This window comes from Alligator mississippiensis, chromosome 1 (assembly GCF_030867095.1).
Source record: "Alligator mississippiensis isolate rAllMis1 chromosome 1, rAllMis1, whole genome shotgun sequence".
In the NCBI taxonomy this organism is placed as follows: Eukaryota; Metazoa; Chordata; order Crocodylia; family Alligatoridae; genus Alligator; species Alligator mississippiensis.
The window spans coordinates 74,619,706-74,642,591 of record NC_081824.1 but is presented as its reverse complement, the minus strand read 5'-3'; positions in this window follow the sequence as shown (position 1 = coordinate 74,642,591).

The following is a 22,886-nucleotide window of genomic DNA, read 5'->3' as shown; positions in this document are numbered from 1 at the left end:
GAGCTAATATTTTTAGCTCATTATCAAGTTGTAGAAGTACTTCCTTTAGCTACTGGAGGAAGAAAAACACATGCTTCAGCCCACATTTTGCATACAAGTAATTCAGGCTCTTTACACTTGCTGAAGTTCTTTTAATTGAAAGGAGAAACTGTGGCATGTAGAAGTAACTAGTTAACAAAAAAATTAGAGATAAACTTGACCCACTCATCTGTCATCTGAAGTGAAGAGTGGGCTCCAAACACAAATGATTCAAGCTTGAGAATCTCAGGATCATTTCATTTTCATAACAAGCACAACATGTATTCATTGCCCATGTCTTGCAGTGCCACTGAAAAGCATCTAAGGGTAAGGAGTGGGGTTTTAAGTGCTACTTAAGGGAGTAGGAACGGGCATCCAAGTCTTTTATGACACTTTTAGAATCTCAACCACAGCTTCATAAAAAAACAAAAAGAGCTTGGCATTGTATAGATATATGATAGTGGACACAATGGGTAACTTTCTGAAAGTTAAGTTGACTTAACTTTTTTAAGTTGACTTAACTGTTAGAGTGCAGATACATATGTGGAGCAGAGTCTACTTAAATGTGGTGCAAAATAATACACCTCTGAGGTGTATTATCTTGAGTCTCATTAGTTAAGTTGACTTAACCAGGGGTTACTGCAGGGGATGACTCACAGGATGGCTGCCACTATGTCAAGGGTGCGCTCCAACATGGCTTAATTTAAATCAACTTAGGTAAGTCATCTTATTTTAAGTCAACTCATATGTGTGTACACACCCCAAGAAAGCGTGTGGCCCTTACAAGGGCTAGGAACAATTGTGGCCTTTGTGCTCTCTTTATGGTCCCACAGGGCCTCATTTACCTGAACAGATACAAGAAAGGCAATGCCACCCTCCTGTGCAACTGGCAAAGTGTAGTGACAGGAGTAAATTGAATACTTGTTCCCCTTGCCTGCTAGCAAATGGGAAAAATGCAATCCTGATGCACTGTCCCTACCTGAGCTCTTCTGCTTTGTCTTCACTAAGACGACAAAGTGTGCTCTCGGGTAAGTCAGGGCAACATTCAAACGCAGACCAGGCAGTTTGTAATTTTCCAATGATCTAAAGACTTAGTTGGGGATGGGCAGGGACTGCTCTTTACCTTGAGCTATTAGCTTATTTGAAAACAAGAAAATTCACCAGGATTTTATTTCATTAGGAATTCAGGGATCAACAAGCTACACCCCACAGATTGAATCCAGCCTTCAGAGCTATTTTATCAGTCCACAGAGCTGTGGGGGAAGGGTTCTTCAGCACTGTTTCTGCAGCGGAGGAAGCTTTACTTGGGAAGTGGCAATGAGAAGCAATGGAGCATTGGGGGAGGATGGTAGCAGTAGTGGCTCCAGTGCAGGCTGGATTGGTAGTAGTCCACACTCAGAGCTAAACTCTTTTAAAGTGCTGCACCTGCCCACATCTCCTGCTCTGTTGCAAATTGTTTCTGACTCTCAAGTTTGATCATTTAACTAAGAATGCAAATGAAGAACACATCTTATACTGTAGCGAGGGCCAGACTCCTGAGGTGGAAAGGCCTTTTTAAGACTCACCTAACTCAGGGCTGTGCAGAATAAGTATAATCTAAGACTGCTCTACAGCTTGTCAGACCATGGTAGAACCTGCTAGATAATCAGGAAGGCATAACTTTTCCCACAGTGCTTCCCCTCTTGTTGCATGGTGAGGACCTTGGCTCCTGTTCTGAGGGGATCTTCCTTAACACTTCAGCATTGCTCATCTTGGAAAGGTTTTCTAAAAACACTACATTTTACAATAGCGCAATGAAATTTAATGATGCAATGTAGTCACTGTCTTGGCTGGCAATTAAAAAAAATCTTATTCTCTTTTGGAAAGGAATTTCCCTGTTTGCATGTTTATTTCAAAACTATAAATAAATGGCTTAGCTATGGCTCTCCTTAGAAAAACATACACTACTCATGGGGATGTTGTACTAGAAAACAAGAATTCAGTTAGTTTGATAAAATATCATGCAAAAATGATTTGCCTAAAAAATTCAAAAGAACACATTCTTATTGGTTCAAAAATTTTCTTAAAGTTTCTTACAAATATAGTACTATTTTTTCATTAAAATTATCATTCACATTTCTATCAAAATAAGGGGTTGGCAACATTTTCTGCAAGCAGACTAAAATGACTCTGCTAGACTCTGAATGGGCTGGCATTAGGACCCAGATGTCTCTGCTGCTTCTCACCACTGTAGCATGGTGCTACACAGGCTAAGCTCCATCTCCGCCAAGTGTTGCTGAAGGCATGATACCATGGTCCAGATACACCAGGGGTGGGCAAAATGTGGCACGGGAGCTGGATGTGGCCCACCAGGCCATTCTATAAGGCCCGCAGGGCCCCTAAAATTTTTAGAAAATTAATATTAATCTGCCCTGGGCTGCCTGTCTTGCGGCCCTTGATGGTTTGCCAAAACTCAATAAGTAGCCCTCTACCCAAAATAATTGCCCGCCCATGAGATACACTAATGGATCCAACAGGGTTGCATTTTTGCACTTATATCCCGCTTTGATGTCTACTCCAACAGAAGTTTAAACCCTGGGAGTGGCAGCAACATTTCTAGTCAGGCAGTGCTGAGGGAAGTTGATTGACTTCATGGCATATTATAACCTACCTGACCCCTTCTGAACTCTTTATTCCACTGGTATTAATAACCCTCTCTTCTTTTGAATGGTCTTGATGTTCCACCAATCAAGTTAGCCTTTGTTCTGCAATTCTGCTGTCTGTTAGCTGCTCCTGGTAATGAAACTCCTATCACATAGCCTTGCAATTGTTTAAAACTCATTCCAATTAATTTATATTTATTTTGGCTTTAAACTTAAACCGAATAATGCAACCCTCAGCCCTTGCATATTAGTAAAGCTTTTCGTTTATTATTAATTGGAAAAAAATGTGTTGTTTTATATGTGTTGATGTACCTCTATCTGCAACCCCCTCTTTTCAAAATTCTAGATCTGCTCGTTGCCAGATCCAAAGGTCTTGTCTGAAAGCTCTGGATCTGGCCTACAGGCTTTAGGATGCTGACCCAATTTAAATTATTCTAATACTCAAATATGAATTTGTCAGCTGAACTCACTTTTTGAAAGAAAATGCATCTCAGTACAATAGCTGCACTGAATATGTTAGAAATACATATATTTAGATACGTTTTCTACATACCTGGAGGAGACAGTGGTGATTAGGGACAGTAAGCATGGGTTCACGAAGGGGAAGTGATATACCTTGGCTTTAGGAAGGCTTTTGATATGATTAGTCACAAGATTCTCACAAGCAAGCTGAGGAACTATGGGTTAGATGAATGGATTGTATGGTAGACAGAAAAACTGGCTGGATCATTGGGTTCAAAGGGTAGTAATCAAAAGCTTGATGTCTGGTTAGCAGCCAGTATCAAGTAGAGTGCCACTTGGGTTGGTCCTGGGACTGAAGACAGGCCTAGCAGGGAAAACATATTCTATGTCCAGAGGTTTGTTAGGCCGCTATAGCCTGCCAGCTATTTGTAGATAAGGCACCTTGGGGTAAAATTCTCTCTGGAGATTGGCCTGTAGCTTGTCTTGTCCAGAGAAGCCAAATACCAATTAATACTCCACACAATATTCAAGTTAACAAGTAAATATATTGTAAAGCCAATACCAAAGAACAACAACAAATACATAATAAAACAACAATAAACCAATCAGCAAAACACTATACACAATATTTACAAAAGGAGATCAACAACAGCCTGTCACCATTAGTTGGCAGACTAGAGCACCCCAAAGGCTGGTGAACAGGAAAGCCTGTCTCACAGCCTCTGACATGCTGAAGATTTCTGGCTGTTCCCTCACTCTCAGTGGGTACTTAGCACCTCAGAAGAGGGTGGGTGATACATTAACCTACTAGTGAAGACAAGGCAGGTAGGTCCACAGGTAAATTCATGAGTGAAGCATATCCTTTGTAGGTTGCTTCCCACACACTACACTATATTTGATACTTTCAGCTACCACTGTCCTCAGTCTCTCACATGGCAAGCATCCAAACATCAATCGTGCTTTCTATAAAACTTTACTCATAAATTCGATCCCACCTACACAAGCCACCTTCTACGATGCACATTGTCTTCACATATGTGCACACACACATGTATGCTCAGTCAAGCACTGAGATGGTGGCTCACACTGGCTTTTGTAGTGGCTTCCTCATGCCACCTGCCAATCACACATCGGTCTGATCATAGCTTGCACATCTCAGTCCATCAATGTCAATCAATAGTATCTTTCACATGGACCACTCAATCTATTAGTACCACACACTAATTAACATAATCTTCCTGCTCTTCGGTTACATAACTACGTCTGAACTGTGCATGCTCGACTCTCAAAAGTAGGTTATAGCATCATCAAGGTCAGAAGTTTAGGTGTTCCAGAGACTTCCAACCTCTAACCATCCTACACATGTGTGATCATGCCAGGACTCACACTGCCTACAGGACCCGTTTTGTTCAATATTTTCATCAACAATCTGGAAAATGGGATGGAGTGCACCCTCAGCAAGTATGTGGACGACACTAAGCTTGGAGGAGGAGTAGATATGCTGAAGAGTAGAGCTAGGATTCAGAGGGACATCGACAAATTGGAGGATTGGACCAAAAGAAATCTTTCAACAAGGACAAGTGCAAAGTCCTGAATTTAGGATGGAACAATCCCATGCACTGCTACAGGCTGGAGACCAACTGGTTTAGCAGCAGCTCTGCAGAAAAGGACTTGGAGGTCATAGTGGACAATAAGCTGAATATGAGCCAACAGTGTGCCCTTGTTGTGAAGAAGGCTAACGGCATGCTGGGATTCATTAGTAGGAGCACTGCCAGCAGATCAAGGGAAGAAATTATTCCCCTCTATTTGGCACTGGAGAGGCCACATATGGAGTACTATGTCCAGCTTTGGGCCCCCCACTACAGAAAGGATGTGGACAAATTAGAGAGAGTCTAGTGAGGGGCAATGAAAATGGCTAGAGGGCTGGGGAACATAACATAAGGAGAGGCTGAGGGAACTGGGCTTGGATAAGACAAGCCTGGGGGAGGATTTAATAGCAGCCTTCAACTACCTGAACAGTAGTTACAAAGAGGATGGAGTTAGACTATTCTCAGTGGTGGCAGATGACAGAACAAGGAGCAATGGTCTCGAGTTGCAGTAAGGGAAATTTAAGTTAGATATTAGGAAAAACTCTTACTAGGAGGATAGTAAAGCACTGGAACAGGCTACCCAGAGAAGTTGTGGAATCTCCGTCTTTGGAGGTTTTTAAGACCCAACTAGACAAAGCCTTGGCTGGGATGATCTGGTTGGACTAGATGACCTCCTGAGGTCCCGGCCAACCCTAATTTTCTATGGTATCTTTGCAAAAAAGTCATTTTTTTTTTAAAAAAGAAACATTTGCATCAATACTGAAGATATTTTGCAAAAATAATTGGAGAAGATTCATTTTTAACAAAACAATCTTGTGAAAACTTTGTATCTAGTCACAGGCAAATGGTATGGACAATTCTGGGCTTTATTATTATTCCCCTTTATAAATCCATGTTCCATCCATACCTTGAATACAGTGTGCAGTTTCGCTTCCTACATCTTAAAAAGGACATAGAAGAACAAAAAAAGGTACAGAGAAAGGCAACAACAATGATGAGGGATATCAAAGGGCTTCCATATGAGGAGGCAATAACTAGGCTCAGCTTAGGAAAGAAGTGCTTGAGGGTCTACAAAGCATTATATAATGTAGAGACAATAACTAGGGGTTTATTATTTCCTGTCTCAAAATACTGGAACTAAGTGCTGCCTAAAAATCTTGATTTCCTAAACATCTAAGTGCTGAGAGCTGCAATGGAAGAAAAGAAGGGGGTGGAAGATTTCTGGCAAAACATGTTCACTCTCTCCCTCAGCATTCACACTGTGCTTCTGTATAAAACAGAATACTGGGCTAAATGGACCATTGGTCTGACCCAATACATGGCATTTCTTATGCTATGAAATTTAAAATCAAATGCAGATGGAATTTGCCAAGTAGCATTAGATTTTTAAAAATATAAGCAATATGAAATTAAATAAATGAAAGTGACTTGTTTCCTTTTATGCTTGAGAGTTCCTGACACGACAATATCTTGTGTTATATTATCTAAACAATTCTAAAAGCCCTGGTGGAATTTAACTCTAATCATACTATTTTCTCCCTTTTTCCTCTGTCACTAAGAAAAATTACAGGTTTTAAAAAATATATAGATTGAAAGCAGAAGTATCATCAAATCATTCAAAACACGAAAGAAGTGGAATATGTTCCTAGTCCTATATATTTATGGATTTATGTAAATGGATCCAAAGCAAAAAGCATGTATCTAAGTAAAGCAGACTAGATAGATTAACAAACAATTTGTTAAAATTTAGACTTAAACTGCAAGGTTGTACTATTGCAGGAGAAAACAGGCTGAAAGCTATCAAAAAGAAGCACTGGCAACTAGGTTCACTTTGACCTGACAATTTAACATGGAGGTCATTGCTACTAACTTACAAGATGGTTGACCTAGAAAAGGTTGCTGATCATGAACTTCGGACAGAAAATTCTTCATCAGTCTCTAAATCTCAAATCTTGGCCTTAGTGCCAAGGGAATTCACAGAAAGTAGAAGGAAGATGTGTCCTCTGAGGCTGCAGAGCTAACCCAGGGACACTCCTATCAGCAGCCCATGTAGAGAGATGCTTCTCCCTGTAACAGGTTGCCAGCTAGCTTGGCTCAAATCAGTTCTTGAGCCCTTAATCTAGCCCCAGCATCACTCTCTCTCTGGGCTCAGGAACACAAACTGTAATCCCTTGGGCTCTTCTGCTTTCCAGGGCTCATACAAAAGCAAACAATCCACATGAACACACCTGTAGTGTGTGCCCAGCAAAGCAAGCTTCAAACCCCGCCCAGTTAATCTGCACCACAGGACTACATTGCTAATAACAACACAATACCAAATTAACACTCCCAGCCAGGGCTTGTTTTCACCCTCTGGTCTGCTTTTGAGGAATCCTCCCTCTCCATACAAATATTCCCCTCTAGGTCCTCCACCCCACTTCTTCCTGTCTCCTATTGTTTTCAGGTCAGCCAGTCAACTTCCCATCATTACTGGTTAACTGAGTCAGCTGCAGCCCCTTAGGCAGATGGCCGGTTAATTACTCCAGGCTGTGAGCCTGCAGCCTGTTACATACCCTCCCCTCCAAGAGTGGAGTCCAAGGTACATTCTTTCATTTCTTCTACCTCTCCCCACCTTCTCTGGAGAAGAAGTCCTTATTTGCATGGGCAGTACCTGGATGGTGGCATATTTCAAACATGAATGGCTGCAGAGCTAGGTACCACTGCATTAGTTGGGAATTTATCTGCCTCATGGTGTATAGCCATTTTAATGGAGCACAATTAAGGACTAATTGGAAGAGGGTCCCCAAGAAGTATACTGGATCTAACACTTGGCATGGCCAATTCCTTCTACCAATACATCTACCCTAACATTGCATTTCAAAACTGCATTGATCCTGCAAGACAATCCTTTTCAATTGTCATGTATTTTTATTCATGGGGAAGGATCTTCTGGCTTAGGGTGTTCCTGGGATGCAGGGTACAGGGGAATCTGTCTATAACTTTTTGCTAGGTCCAAGGTGGATATATATTTGGTGTTAGTGTTGTGCCCCAACTCAAGTCTGGGATCGTGTCCGGTATGTAAAGGCCAATAAAGATACCAGGGGTGAAAGTACAAAGAAGGTTTATTGCTAGCAATAAAAGGTGCAAGCGGAATAATTCACGTAACAAGCACACCAGATCACTATTTCTAAGCATCTTTTATACAGGAGTTTTCAAGCCTTCGCAAGCGTGCTTGTTTAATGATTGGTTATAAGTGAGTGACGCAAGAAGTTCTTTACTGAGCATGTCTCTATACCTGTGTTTTAGCCATGTATCTTATTTATATATATGTGTGTTTCATTAGCATACTTTTTCCCCACCTAGGGGTGTGATTTTTAGTAGTTAAATGAGCCCTCTAACCCAGTTCCTTGTTTCTTCTTTTTCCTTCAAGCCCCCTTTATCCGAGACTGTCTCCTCCTTAACATTGCAGATGGGCATTCTTCACATAGCATTCTCTTCTTTTTATCGTTTCTGAGTAGAGGTTTCTAGGTCACTTCTTACTTTAGGGTGACAGTATTTGGATCTTGGGGAGCACTGGATTTGCAGCTGAATACAAGGCTATAACTTGTGGCCTAGCAAAAGCTGCTGACCACAAGGCAGAATGATGTATTAAAAGTAACATTTTAATACACTTAGGCAAGCATTTTTTTAATAATATAGTAGTTTTGTAAGATATATATTTTATTAAGTATTATTATGTATCGTTATGAGATAAGCATTCATGAGCAAAATCTGCTCTATGCTAAGCCAGCCATTTGCTTATGCTAAATAACCATTTTAACTGTGTCAACCATTTTCAAGTGAGCCTGTGTAAGTCTGCATGCTGTGAATGAAGTGAAGTCTCAGGAATGTGGAAGATGGTACAACATGAGACAGAAAAATAGACTGGAACGTGAAAGACAACACATAACTGGTAACAGAATCTGAGATGAACATATGCAAAAAAGTGAATGCTGATTGGTAAAGAAGCCTCCAGAAGCTTTCAGGCTTTGGTCAAAGTCCAAGTGACTGAGAGAAGCAGGATTCAATGTCTTAGACATGCACTCTTAGCAAAGAGGCATGTAAATGAATGAAATGCATAGTTAAACAGTAAACAGCAGCGGAGCTTGAGATACGAGGAGATTTGGATGGAACAAAGGAAGAGCAAGGGTGGAGTAAATGTTAAGAAGCATGAACCAATGTGTATAAAATGTGAAAAAAACTAATGTTCAGTGCAGGTCCCTGGGTTGTTGTTTTTTTTGGGACCTGACCTGAAGCTGTCTCCATTTTGAATAAAGCTGTTGCGAGCAATGTGTACTGGTGTTTGCTCCCTGCTTACTCTGGCTAATGATAACAGGATTCATGAGCAATTGGATCGTTGTCTCCCTAGTCACTGGGCGCTGCATGGAGTCAGGACCTAATACTTGGCATAGCCAATTCCTTCTACTAATACATCTATCCTAACATTGTGTTTCAAAACTGCATTGATCCTGGAAAAGTCAATTCAGAACCTTACAGTGTGGTCAGGCTTTGGGACCAGTACAATAGAGCTGCTCCATTCACTTGCTGACTCCTCTATTACCCCCAGGTCCAGCATTTTTGCCACCTCTTGTCTGGCTGTGTCCCTTAACCATGCTGGAATTTGTGAGCAGATTCTTTGGATGGTGGTGCCCAGCTTGAGTGTGATCCAGTGTTTCACTAATGCGGTCTTAACAGGTTTCTCTGCAAACATCTCCAAAAACTGTCAGCAGAGTGTTCATATCTCCTTGTTGAGCTGAGGTTAGTCCTTCCCCCAAATGGGCCCCTGCTGGTAAACTAGTGCGAGGATCCTGAACCTCTGAAGTGGTTGTCTTCTAGTCCAGGACCATGAGGCAAGCTTCTCAGGCAACCCAGGGTTTTAAGAGGTTTACATGATACATCTGTGACTCTCAATGCTTCCCTATGAGGTGTATTTCATAGTCAACCCACCTGACTTGCCATAGCACTTTGAACAGGCCTTGTCTTTTCACCAATACCTTACTTTTTGATGATGGAAGTAAAAGTAGCATTTGGTCTCCAGGCTGATATACCTGCAGTCGGGCCCTTTTGTTACAGTGCTGTTCTTGCCTGTACTTGGCAGCTTCCAGGTTTTCCTTTGCAAACGCCCCTACCAAATCCATGCATTTACATAACTTTAGGGCATACTCTAGGACATTCTGCACTATGGAGGTCTAGGTCTGCTGATTCCTGCAATAATTTCAGCACCCCTTAGGGCTGTCTCCCATATAATAACTTGAACCATGAAAAGCTGGGAGAGGACTGGAGTATCTCCCAAATGGTGAACAACAGATAGGGGAGTAGCTGGTCCCAATTTTGCAGCTCATCCAACACAAATTTCAGTAACATCCTCTTCAACGTCTAGTTAAATCACTCAATGAGTCCCTCAGTTTGGGGGTGGTACACTGAGGTCTTGATTGACCAGACTCTGAGCAAACCCAAAACCTCCTGCAAAAGTCAGCACAAAAAACCTCAACAACATACCTTTATTGGTTAAGACCTCTTTTGGGATACCCACCCGGGAAAAGATCTGTATTAGTTCTGAGGTCATGGTTTGAGTGGATGCTATCCAAATCACTACAGCCTCCAGGAAGGGGTGGCATAGTCCACAAGAACCAATATGAACTGGGCACCTTGGGAGCTCGGTTCCAGGGGGCTGACTCAACCCACTCTGACCCACTCGAATGGGGTATCAATCAGGGGAACAGGTACCAATGGGGTCTTAGGACCAAGCCGGGGCACTACTAATTGGCAGTCAAGGCATGAGGCACCATATTTAACCTTATCAAACACTCCAGGCCAAAAGAATCTTGTGAGCACCCATCTCTGGGTTTTCTCCTGTCCCAGATGACCGCCCCAGGGTCTGGCATGAGCCAATCTTAGCACCTGCTTGCAGTAAGGCTGGGGCACCAACAGCTGGGACCACCAGTTTCCCATGGCCTGGTCTTTAGTCATTAAGACTAGAAGATCCCCCTGCAATTCAAACTGGGGGTCCTGGTTGGTCAGGCAGGGGTCGAGGACAGATTCGTTAGTTCGGGCTAATTGGCCATATAGTCTTGCAAATGTGGGGTCTTCCCACTGATCCCACAAGGAACCCTGGGCTCCCAATTGACCCAGTACTGACTCAGGGCCAGGCTCAGTGGGCCCCAGCATGTCACCTCCCCCTTCTGGAGGGTCTAATTTACACTGGACCATAACTCCTTTTCCTGAGTGCTTCTTTTGCCCAAGGAGGGCTTCTTGCTGAGACCGCCTATGCTATTGATGTGACCAGAGCTGCAACCCAAAGAACTCAGGGTCTGAAAAAGGGAATTGAGTGTGCACAGCAGCTCTCACTTGGCCCTCACACTCACCAGCTGTCAGCTTTAAATATGCCATCGTGTAGGGGCGGGTATCCCTGTGGATGCAGGTCACATACATACATTCCCCCATGAGGATGTCTTCAGCCTATTGGACCTGAACAAAAGTCTGACTTGAGTCAGAGTCCATGAGCCCATCAACCCAGACTTCTCCAATCTTTATGGGGACCACAGAGTTCTGCAGGTCAGGGTTTCCCACCCACCCCCTCCCCCAACATTTCCAATGTGATATGCAAATGAAAACCTACAGTCCATCTGGGAACAGTCTCTCAGGCCCAGTGTCCTTTCTATCCACACTGGAATATATATATATAAAGAAAGAGCTAAGTTTTTCACATTCCTGAAGCATAGACTTTAAGAACAATTCCCCAAATCGTGTGCGTTGGCAATACTGATGATGCATTATTAGGCAAAAAGTGTTCTATATACATTGTCATCAATTCTTGATATAAAATTTAATTCAGATCAGTTTAGGTATAAACCATGACACCAGGGGGCTGGACTAAATGGTCTTGTGAGGCCCTTTTCAGCCCTGCTTTTCTGTGGTCCTATGACCTGCATGTAATACTAACAGAAGGACCGTAAGAACATTATACCTATAAATTATGCAGTTCCACATCACTGATTTCTTCTGCAATGGGAAACAGACCTGAAAAGTCCAAATGGCTGCCAGTCCATGAGTGGTATATCAGGATAAGTGGATTCACTCCCCTGAATCCATCCCTTGCTGGCTGTATGTGGACTGAAGTAGTCATGTATTATGGATGAAGTAGAAAATTTTGTGATGTCTTCTGCATCTGCTGTTTAATATTTATAACACATCCTTCCTAGGAAATAAAGGATTTAAATTTACTTTCTGACCCTTAAAATGTAGTTACAATTATGAAGCTACCTGTCAGGCCTAATTCTATTTGAGTCATATAAAGCCCTGGCAGTACTCACTAATAACCAACCTGTGTACCCACCTTTGTTAAAATGGTCTTCATTTGAATATGTTATTTGAATACTGCTTGTTTTTAATTCTATTTTTTCTGTAAGGGAAAAGGGAGCACAAATACCCATATCATATTCTCACTATTGTTCTCACCATTGTTATTTCCCTTCTTTGTGGGATTAAAAAAAATTGTAACTTCTTTGCATGTATTGATCTTCTGAGTTGATTTATTATTTCTGTGGGTAGCCTTTGAACCTTTTTTAATTTCCAGTTAATGTTGTTTCTAGAGCAGAAAGGTCAAAATTCAGCTCAGGCATCCAAATATTACTTTCCAAATCCCTTCTAAAAGTAATTCCTCCTGACTTGGATTCCGTATCTGTTTGTCTACAACCGAACAGTCTTGATATCAGCCATGCATTGAATTGACAGTTTTACAGTTTTATCTGTCAGTCACAGATCTTGCCTCTTCTTTGTTCCACACATTGTGTCCATTACATGTTTCTAATGGTTTCCAATTGGAAAACTTGTGATCTACTTTTGTGAATGATTTGTACCTGCATGCTTCCAACAAGTCTTTAGCCTACATGTATTTAATTTGTGTTTTATTTTAATTTGTCATTTGAGGATACAGATGGGATAATATTTTTTTTAATTTCATTTTAAGGAAATGTTTATTTTGAAACTCCTTGGGTTTTCCTTTAACAGAAAATGAATTATTTGGTCAGTGGGTGCATTGGCATGGAATAAGTGGATGAGACACAGCATTAGGAATGGGGGTGTAGTGACAGCATGACCCTTATCAAAATTGACAATATACAATTATCACACTTTGCTGCTGTTCTAGTCTAAGGTCTTGATTCAGATCAAGTGGAAAACTTGCTATTGATTTCAAAGGTAATAGATATAAACCTTTTTTGGATTCATGTTTGTGCTTTCTGGATAAAAAATTAATGTGATTCACTCATAAAACTTCCTAAAAATTAAAAGACCCTCATGTTAAGGAAACTGGAAAATTTGCAAAAAAAAGTGTTCTTAATTCATCTCTATAGGTACATTTGCTCAAATTCAATTCAATTCAAATTCAATTCAAAAGATTGAGACTCACTCTAAAATTAAGTGGTTGAAGATTATGAACTTAACCAGAAAGGTTTTTCAATAACTAAGAGGCCAGCTAACCACAGGCAGCCTTTTTCTTTTTTCTTTTCTTTTCTTTTCTTTTCTTTTCTTTTCTTTCAAACAAAACTTTAGAAACTGACCTTATATTAAAAAAACCAATTTTTAATGTATGTGATTTAGTTTGTGCTTCCTGAGCCTTGTTAAGTAAGTATTAGAACCTTGTGCTTCTAAGACTATAAAATAGTTTCCAGATTTTTTTAAACACAGAACTATGTAGCTTATATTATATAGTATTAATCACAGGCTTGATCTCTGTTGTCCTACTGTTAGGTTCAAAACGGAAGCAATAGTAATTTCATCACTGCTTACCTTGTTGATAATAGTGGTGCTATGAAACACATTCAGTCTCATGGAGCTGAGGAAACTCAACACCTGGGAGAACTGTGCGCTTAGGCTGAATTTTCCAAAGGGGCTCTCATTTTTCTCTAAGGAAACTGCTGGGTGCTGAGCACTTTTTTACAATTTGCTCATTCATGTGTAATCTGTTTCTGCAGACCAGGTGGTGGTGGTGGTGGTGAATATAAAACATCTGGCAGGACTATATCTCTGTATGGATCTAATATTGCTGCTATTCCATTCAGTGAGAGTTGTATATCTTAGAGAACAATTCCACCTGAGGATACAAAAGACTAACTCTGTCAAATAAGATACAAATAAGATATAGTCAATTAAGAGACCTGAAGAAATAAGTACCCTTCATGCTCGGTCTCAGTCAAAAGCTTTTTCAGCTACAGTAAAAGATCTGTTAAGTGGCATTTAAGTAACCAGAACACTCTATTAACTGGAATTTCCAGTTGTCTGGACTCGGGGGTGTGGGGTACTTGCACGCAGTAGGGAAATCTCGTTGCTGCCACCACTCATCACCCCTGCGCTGCCACCGCTCCTCATCCCCCACCCCCCCCACTCATTCTGTGTCCAGCCGAAAACCTCCTGCCCTCAGGTAACCAGAATGTTTATATAACCGGCACCCCCTTACCCCACTCATGCTGGACAACAAAGCTTTTACTGTATATAGTTACTCCAATAAAAGATATCACAACAATCTTTGCTTCTTGTACAAGTTATCTATAAAAAGAACCAAGCTAGAAAGAAGTTAATAATTTAAATGGAAGAGTAACATTATCTTATATTTTTTGTTTCACAAGAAATGGACATTCTGAGGTCTATTAATTTAGTGCAGAAAAGCTTACCATCTCATAATAAAAAGAATCTATTTAATCTCTAATTGCTGCTACTGCTTACGATTTTTTTAGAAATAGGAAAATACAGTGCAATAGATTCTAAAGAATCTCTTTTTTTCTTTTTTACTATAGGATGTGTTCTTTACTATAGGATTTGTTGAAGAAAGATAAGTTCCTAAAAGCTTTTTAGGTTGAAAGAGAAAGAAAACACATTCAATTTCTAAGAGTCATACAATGTATGTTGTGACTCATAGAAAAAAGAAGAAAGGTGCCTTTTTATAGACTATTGTTTCAGGAGTGTGCTTACAAGTGTTATTAAAATGCATATGTAAAAATTCTCATGACTAAGTTGTATTTGTAAAAATGTTTGGCAGAAATAATTTATTGTGAAACTCCTGCATCTCAATGATAGCGCAGCCAAAATGCATGCCTGTTAAGGAAGTGCATAGTGACTTTGATGATAAAGACCTCTCACTCCCAAGAAGGACTTTCTTCCTCCTCTACTAACAACATTTGAAGTATTTTTGATAACTTTTGTGGAGTTTTCTGACATAAAAGGAGAAATCACACAGACTGAATTACTGCTTTTAAATATCACCTAACTTAAACAATTTCTTTCTCACTAGACTTTCCTCCCCATTCACACCATCTGTTTTCTCCCAATAGTTGCTTATCATAGCCATGGATCATCAGTGATTCTACCACTATAGTAACAGTGTTTTACTATTTTAAACAATGAACAGAAACTGTAATGAAATCCTGTCTGCCAAATGATATCAGATGGTGCACAAACTACCTCCTATAACTTGAAGTATATTGAAAAGCAAGATCAGGAGTGGCAGTGCAGCTGATTGAAAATATTGCAAGTTCAAGATATTGTGGCTTTAGTTATTTTTAACAGATGAAGCAAGTTTCATAGTTTCATAGTTGGTAGGGTCGGAAGGGACCTGAGGAGATCATCTAGTCCGACCCCCTGCCATGGCAGGAAAGAGTACTGGGGTCAAATGACCCCGGCCAGATGTACATCCAGCCTCCTTTTAAAGACCCCCAGGGTAGGAGCCAGCACCACTTCTTTTGGAAGTTGGTTCCAGGTCCTAGCCACCCTGACAGTGAAATAGCACCTCCTAATGTCTAGCCTGAAACTACCCCCTGCTAGCTTGTGTCCACTGTTTCTTGTAACTCCCGGGAGTGCTCAGGAGAACAGGGACTCTCCCAATGCCTGCTGGTCCCCCTTGACTAGTTTGTAGACTGCCACTAGATCCCCTCTCAGCCTTCTCTTTTGGAGGCTGAACAAGTTCAGGTCCCTCAGCCTCTCCTCGTAGGACCTGCCCTGCTGACCCCTGATCATGTGGGTGGTCCTCCTTTGGACCGTCTCCATATTGGCCACATCCCTCCTGAAGTGCGGTGCCCAGAACTGGACACAGTACTCCAGCTGTGGCCTGACCAGTGTCGCATAGAGGGGGAGGATCAGCTCCTTGGATCTGCTTGAGATGCATCTGTGGATGCACGACAAAGTATGGTTGGCCTTCCTGACCGCATCCCCACTTTGTCAGCCCATGTTCATTGTGGCATCAATGATGACTCCAAGATCCTTTTCTGTCTTGACACTAGCGAGAAGGGAGTTCCCCAGCCTGTAGGTATGCTGCTGGTTCTTCCTCCCCAGGTGCATTACCCTGCACTTGTCAGTGTTGAACCCCATCCTGTTCTCATCTGCCCACCCCTGTAACCTGTCTAGATCCGCTTGCAGCCTGTTCCTTCCTACTAGCATACCCACTTCACCCCACATCTTAGTGTCATCTGCGAATCTGAACAGGATGCTTTCTACCTCCTCGCCCAAGTCACTGATGAAGATGTTGAACAGTGTGGGCCTGAGGACCGAGCCCTGGGGAACCCCACTGTCCACATCCCTGCAGGTCGAATAAGACCCGTTCTTAATGATGATCTCCCAATTCCATTAATTTGAAAGATCCAATCTGATCTCAGCAGAAGAACCAGATAATATAAATGTTTGTCACAGACCCTACAGGGTATTGGATCATCTTCATCTCTGGGGAAAACTCACTGAAGTCCCCCAGAATAAATGCAGTTTTTTATATCATTAATTCATGGTGCTTTCATCCATCCCAAGAAATTTTACTAAACAGACTGCCGACAGTGTGCTCAATGTGCAAGAAAGGCCAATAGCATACTGAGTTTTATTAACAGGAGTGTCACTTGCAAATCAAGGCAAATGATTCTTTCACGCTATTCAGCACTTGTAAGGCCTCACCTGGAGTACTGTGTCCAGTTTTGGGCCCCACACTTTCAAGAAGGATGTTGACAGATTGGAAAGAGTCTAGGACAGAGCAAAAAACAATTATTACAGGCTTGGGAAGCCAGACTTATGAGGAAAGACTGAAATAACTGGAGTTATTTAGTCTACAGAAGAGGATACTGGGGAGGTATTTAGTAGGTTTGTGCAAAGTACTAGTATTTGCTTTAGATTCGGATTCAGGTGGTTCAGGGGACAGTGATTCAATTTGGTGGTTAGAATCACTATCCTGAATTGATTTGGCCAAATCTGATTTGGAGATTCCACCACTGCCGACTCAGCTGAATCTCCAAATGAAACAGGCCCCATCCCCCGCCTGCTCTCCCAACCCCATCAATGGCTGCCCCGCCCAGCCCCAGCATCCCAGCACAGAAGGTGCTCAGGGGGGCTGTGGGAGCAGGCAGAGGATAGGGCCAAGCAAGCGTCCCCCTGTGGTCCTGTCCCCCCTCCTCCCAGCTCCCCCACCCCCATACTTGCTGGCATGAAATCTGGGTCCAGCTCCTTGCAGCAGCAAGCGGGGACTGCCCGAATCTCTGAATCTCTCCAAAGCTCTCTGAATCTTTTCTGAATCAATTCAGAGAACTTCATATCGATTTGGCCCTTTTTATTAATCTCCTGATTCAATTCAGATTCAGAGATTCAGCTGCCAAATCGGGCCAAATCCACTATTATTGCTCTGCCAGATCACAGCCTGGCAAGCTCTCCTTCCTGCCTCCCTTCGCTCTGTCAGCTTCTGCCAGTGTTTTTAAATCCCTTGTGGTGGCAGCTGTGGCTGACATCATCAGCTGGCTGCCGCCAAACTTAGTTGAGAGTTGCTTGAAAAGCTGGTGCAGCGCTGGCTCACATGACCCTCCCAGCAACCCAGACTGCCTCTCCAGTAAGTTTTCAGGGCCAGGATCTCCGGGTCTATCCCCTGGAGTGTTGGGGGTTGCCCCCAGTGCTTCTGGTTTGGGAGCAGCTCCTGCCACCACACCTATATATTTAGGCTTTACTGCATCTAAAGTATGATGGAAATCATAACCAGTCCATGAGTTCCAAATGAGAAATGAGCTGCATCCCATTTGGCCCCATGGACTTGTATGTGTCCAGCTTTTCTAAATAGTCCCCAACTTGTTTTTTTGCCACTGTCCGTTGCTTGCCTCCTTCTCAAATTATGCTGCCAGATGCAGTAGTCTGTGAGCTGTCCTTGCCTGTGAAAACTGAGGTGAAAAATGCATTGTGTACTTCAACTTTTTCTGCATCTTCGGTCACTAGGTTGCTGCCTCCATTTAAAAGAATCCACACTTTCCCTGATCCTCCTCTTGTTTCTGACATTCTTGTGGAAACCCTTCTTGTTACCCTTCACATCCTTTGCCAGATGCAACTCCAATTATGCTTTGGTCTTCCTGGTTTCATCCCTGCATGCCTGAGCAATACTCTTATACTCCTCCAGTTGTCTGTCCAAAACTGCACTTCTTATAAGCTTCTTATAAGCTTTTTGTGTTTTAGCTGGCTGAAGAGTTCCCTGCTAAACCAAACTGATCTGCCATACTTGCTAGTCTTCCCACACGTCAGGATTGTTTGTTCCTGCGACCTCGATAAGGTTTCTTTAAAATACAGCCAGCTCTCCTGAACTCCTCTCCCTGTCAGACTGGCCTCCCAGAGGATACTGCCTGTCAATTCCTTGAGTGAGTCAGTCTGCTTTTCTGAAGTCCAGGGTCCTTACTCTGCTGCTCTCCATCCTTCCGTTCCTCAGGATCCTGAACTCAATCATCTCATGGTTGCTGCTGCCCAAGTTACCATCTACTTCCACATACCCTATCAATTCTTCCCTTTTTGGGACCAGCAGGTTAAGAAGAGCAAAGCCCCTAGTTGGGCCTTCCAATACTTGCACCAGGAAATTGTCCCCCACACTCTCCAAAAATTTCCTGGATTGCCTGCACACTACTGTATTGCCCTCCCAAAAGATGTCAGGGTGACTGAATTCTGCCATTAGAATAAGGGCCTGTGATCAAGAAACTTCTGCTAGCTGTTTGAAGAAAGCCTCATCCACTACCTCCTCATTTGGTAGTAGATAGCAGTCATCCACCATGACATCAACCTTATTGCTCTCCCCTCTGACCCTAACCCAGAGACTTTCAACAGGCCTATCTCCAGTTTCATACTGCAGCTCTTTTACATAAAGTGCAGCTCCTGCCCCTCTTCTTCCTTGCCTGTCCTTCCTGAACAGTTTATACCCATCCATGACAGTGCTCCAGTCATGTGAGCTATCCACCAAGTGTCTGTTATTCCAATTACATTACAGTTCTGTGGCTGTGCAAGGACTTCCAATTCTTCCTGCTTGTTTCCCAGTCTCTGTGCATTTGTGTACAGGCACCTGAGATAAGTAGCCAATTGCCCTGATTTGTCAGGAATAATGAGAAGGCCTCCCCTGTTGCCTCCTCCTGCTGGTGCTTCCTCCAGGTCACCCATTTCCCCAATTACCTCAGAGCTTTGGTCTCCATCCACTGGTGAACCTAGTTTAAAGCCCTCCTCACTGGGTTAGTAAGCGTGTCTGTGAAGATGCTCTTCCCAAAATTTCTCAAACCCACAAGGGCTGCCATTTCCAGCTGGGAAGCTCAAGGCCACACACCAATGCTTGAATTCAGAACTTTCTGGTTTTCAGCTTGCTACACAAGTCCCTTGGCCACAAAACCTATTCTGCTTTCTACCTATTCTTTCTTTCTGCTTCCAATCTGTTCTGCCTTCTGCATGTCCTTTCACACCTGTTGATGATGTGAGCTATGAATTCCAGCTCCCAAAAGCTTGTGCACTCTCTAGGTATATTTACTTTGGTTAGTCTATAAGGTGTAAATCTACCCTACCTTCCCAGAGATTTACACCAGGGTATCAAACTCACCCTGTGCCTTGGTTTGGATCTGGTCCATGGGGGCTCCTCTTGGGCCAGATCTATGAGGCCAGCAGCAACTGTAGTGTGGCTGCATCAGAGAATATGTAGACAGTTATGTGCTGTTAGAGTTTGAGAGAGGGTGAGGTCTATAGTAAGCAGAGACAGAGATGGAATTCAAGCTACAGAGAAGCCTGTTTTTATTTAGTTGTAACTGGGCACATCTACACATGGAATTCATGGACCTAAATTTTCTGCACAGAAAATTCAGGTGCATTAAACTATGCCCCAGAACGCATCTACATGTGTGCCCGGGTTGGGAGCAAATTGAGCCCAACAGGAGCAGCCTAGTCCAGGGCTGCTGCTGCCCTGCTCTGCCCCACTACAGCAGCCAGGGGGAACTCCATGCTCCGGCCACAGCTGCCTGGGTGCCAGGCTGACAGAGGGCATGGAAGTCAGCCTGAGGCTGGCAGGGAGAACAGTGGCTTAGCCTCAGGCTGGCAGGGAGAACAGCGGCTCAGCCTCAGACTGGCAGGGTGCCCTGGTGGCAACTTTGGGCTGGCAGGAAGCACAGGGAATCAGGTCTGGACTCCAAGGGGAGGGCGGTGAGCTGGCCCCATCTCTGTGCCACTTGGAGATGCCCCTCCCCCAGAGCCAGGGACAGCTCCTGCCTTGTCCCTAAGCTGAGCAGCAATTGTGGCTCCCTGCTGCTGGGACTGACAGGGAACAATTCGCTCCCAGGTCAGCATCTACAAGTGCGTTCAGGCACTTTAATATAAAGCACTGTTGGCTAGTACCTGTGTCTGTCAGTACTAGCAAACAGTCCTTTAAATTAATCTACTGTGCAATAATTGTTGCATGTGTGTAGGCAGTGATGCTTTACCATGCATTAGATTAATCTAATGCGCAGTAAAGCACATATGTAGATGCACCCACTGTGTTTTCTGTAAAACATACTTTCTGTTAAGTAAGATTGTGTTTCCATATAGCACAGACAATGTATTCTGTCCAGTACCACTTTCAACAGTAGCTGGGCCACAAATTATAGCTTTTTTCACAGGACTTTGGATGTTTTGAATTTTCTTCCCTCTCTAACATAGAGAGACATAATAGTAGTAGTCAGACATAATTTGTCTGGAAGTGTATTTTTAGGGGAATTTATTTTTACTTCAACTTTTGTAAAGGTGCAGGACAGATAAAGTAAACCTTCATCCTAGTACACATAACTTAAAAAATTTGAGAACATTTGGACTTTAAACCCTATAATATGTTGAGCACTGCAAGTTCTGCTGCAGTGCTAATTAAGTCACTGAAAGCCAGAATAATATTAAATAACAATTTCTGTAGAAAGAGAGTTGGCTCCAGCTGATTTTGAAAAGTATTTTACAAGTTAGTGGAGGGTGCAGTGTTCCTGATGTGGAAACAAACTTTGGTCCATTTTAGTGGCTTTCAAGTAGTAGAACTTCTGTACACAGTGATATGGTAGAAGGTTAAAAGCAAGTGTGGTAATCAACTAGGAGCCATTAATGTAGCAAAGTTTATTATTGTTTGAAATTCTAATTCTAACATATCCTTTATTTTGATGTCATCTCTGGATCAAAGTATCAAGCTGTTACATTAAGACACAAACAGGATAATTTAGTCTATTAAAAAAGCTGTTTTAGTTGGCACTAAGTAGCACTCACCCTTAATTATTTTAAAAATAACACTATTTCTCCAGTATTGTTTCAGAAAACGACTTGTTGATAGGGGTGATGGTGCATACTATAAAATCATGAAATACTGTTGAAGAATAAAATTATAAAAGTGAAAACATATTAAAGTATAAGTGAAACATTGGAATGCTATAAACAAAATCCCAAATCAAAATTGTTCAGAAATTGTTTCAAAATTAAAAAAAAAAATTTCATTCCAATTCAGAATGAAAACAAATTTTAGAATGTTAAAATGTCCCATGAATAAAACATCCACCTTTTGACTGGTGCTAGATATGAATATTTATTATGATGAATGTATCTTCTTTTTCTGGTTTATTCATTTCTCCTTGTTTCTAGAAAAGCATTTGTTATTTCTTGAGTATTTGTCAAATAGTTTAAGCAAAGCAAATTTTAACAAAAGGTTCCCCAAATTTTCATGATGATACTTCAGTATTCATTGTGTGTGACGTGACTGATCATTTGTCAGCATAGTACCATTTCCATTCTCTCATGGGATGATGGAAACCTTAAAACATGAGAAAAACAAATGAGAAATACTAAAAAAAGAGAAGAAAAACATTCCACAATACCTACATTGTATAGCATAATGCAGTTTTAAATATGTAATTTTTTTTTACAATTACCATACTTGAGATTTCCTAAACAATAGCTTGCCAGTTACTTTCAAGTAAGATGAATCGATTAACTTCAAAAGATCAAGGTTTCACTATTATTCAGGATAATATTAACAAAGCAACTAATCTACTTTCAGTAGCCACTCTACTACAAAGTAAGTAGCATGGTGGACTGAAAATGTGCCATTTCACCCAGTCATTTTTAAGTGCAGAACTATATTTAAAATTGGGAACATTTGAAAATTCTCCAATGACCAAACCATGGTATAGTATATAGGACAAAAATAATGTGAAAGGCTTTTCTGCCATCCAGTGAATCAGACACAGGGAAACTTTTCCTTCACAAATTAGCAGGTTCAGTTCACCGCTTTGTTTGATCATTTTAATGGTCTTGTGTGTGTATAATAGTGTGGAGAATCATACCAAGTGACTTTATTTTCTTCTGGGAAGAGTAGGGTTTGGAACTTAGAGAAACACTGCAGTTCTTCTAAGATTTAAATTACCAGCAAACCATGTGCTATGCTGATTGAAGTGGCCACATTATAGTTAACAAACAGTGAAAACACTGTGTCTGTAATTGCAGGAGGTTCCATGGGCAGACGTTTACTGACAGAAACCAGTTTTCTGCTGGAGGGCATGCTAAGCCATAATAGTCACGTAAGTGTCTGAAGTTCTGGAGAAGCATAGCTCATTGTAGAACACTGGGATCAAGCTAAATCTGTTCATGGTAAATAGAATAACCCTTGTATAACCCTTTATTTTTGAGGGCCCATAGGAAGAGGGAAGAGGTATAACTGGCCTGTCTAGTGCTCTGGCAGTCTTCCTGTCTTCCCCTTCCTACTACATCCTGCACCTTCCCTGCAATGGCTCCAGTTCCAGCTCTGGCAGCATGGAGGGCAAAGCAGCAGCTGTAGTGAGCAGCATTGGAGCAGTGACCAAAGGCTGCTGGTGAAGATGTGTTACAGTGCACTAAGGTGCCTGCTCCT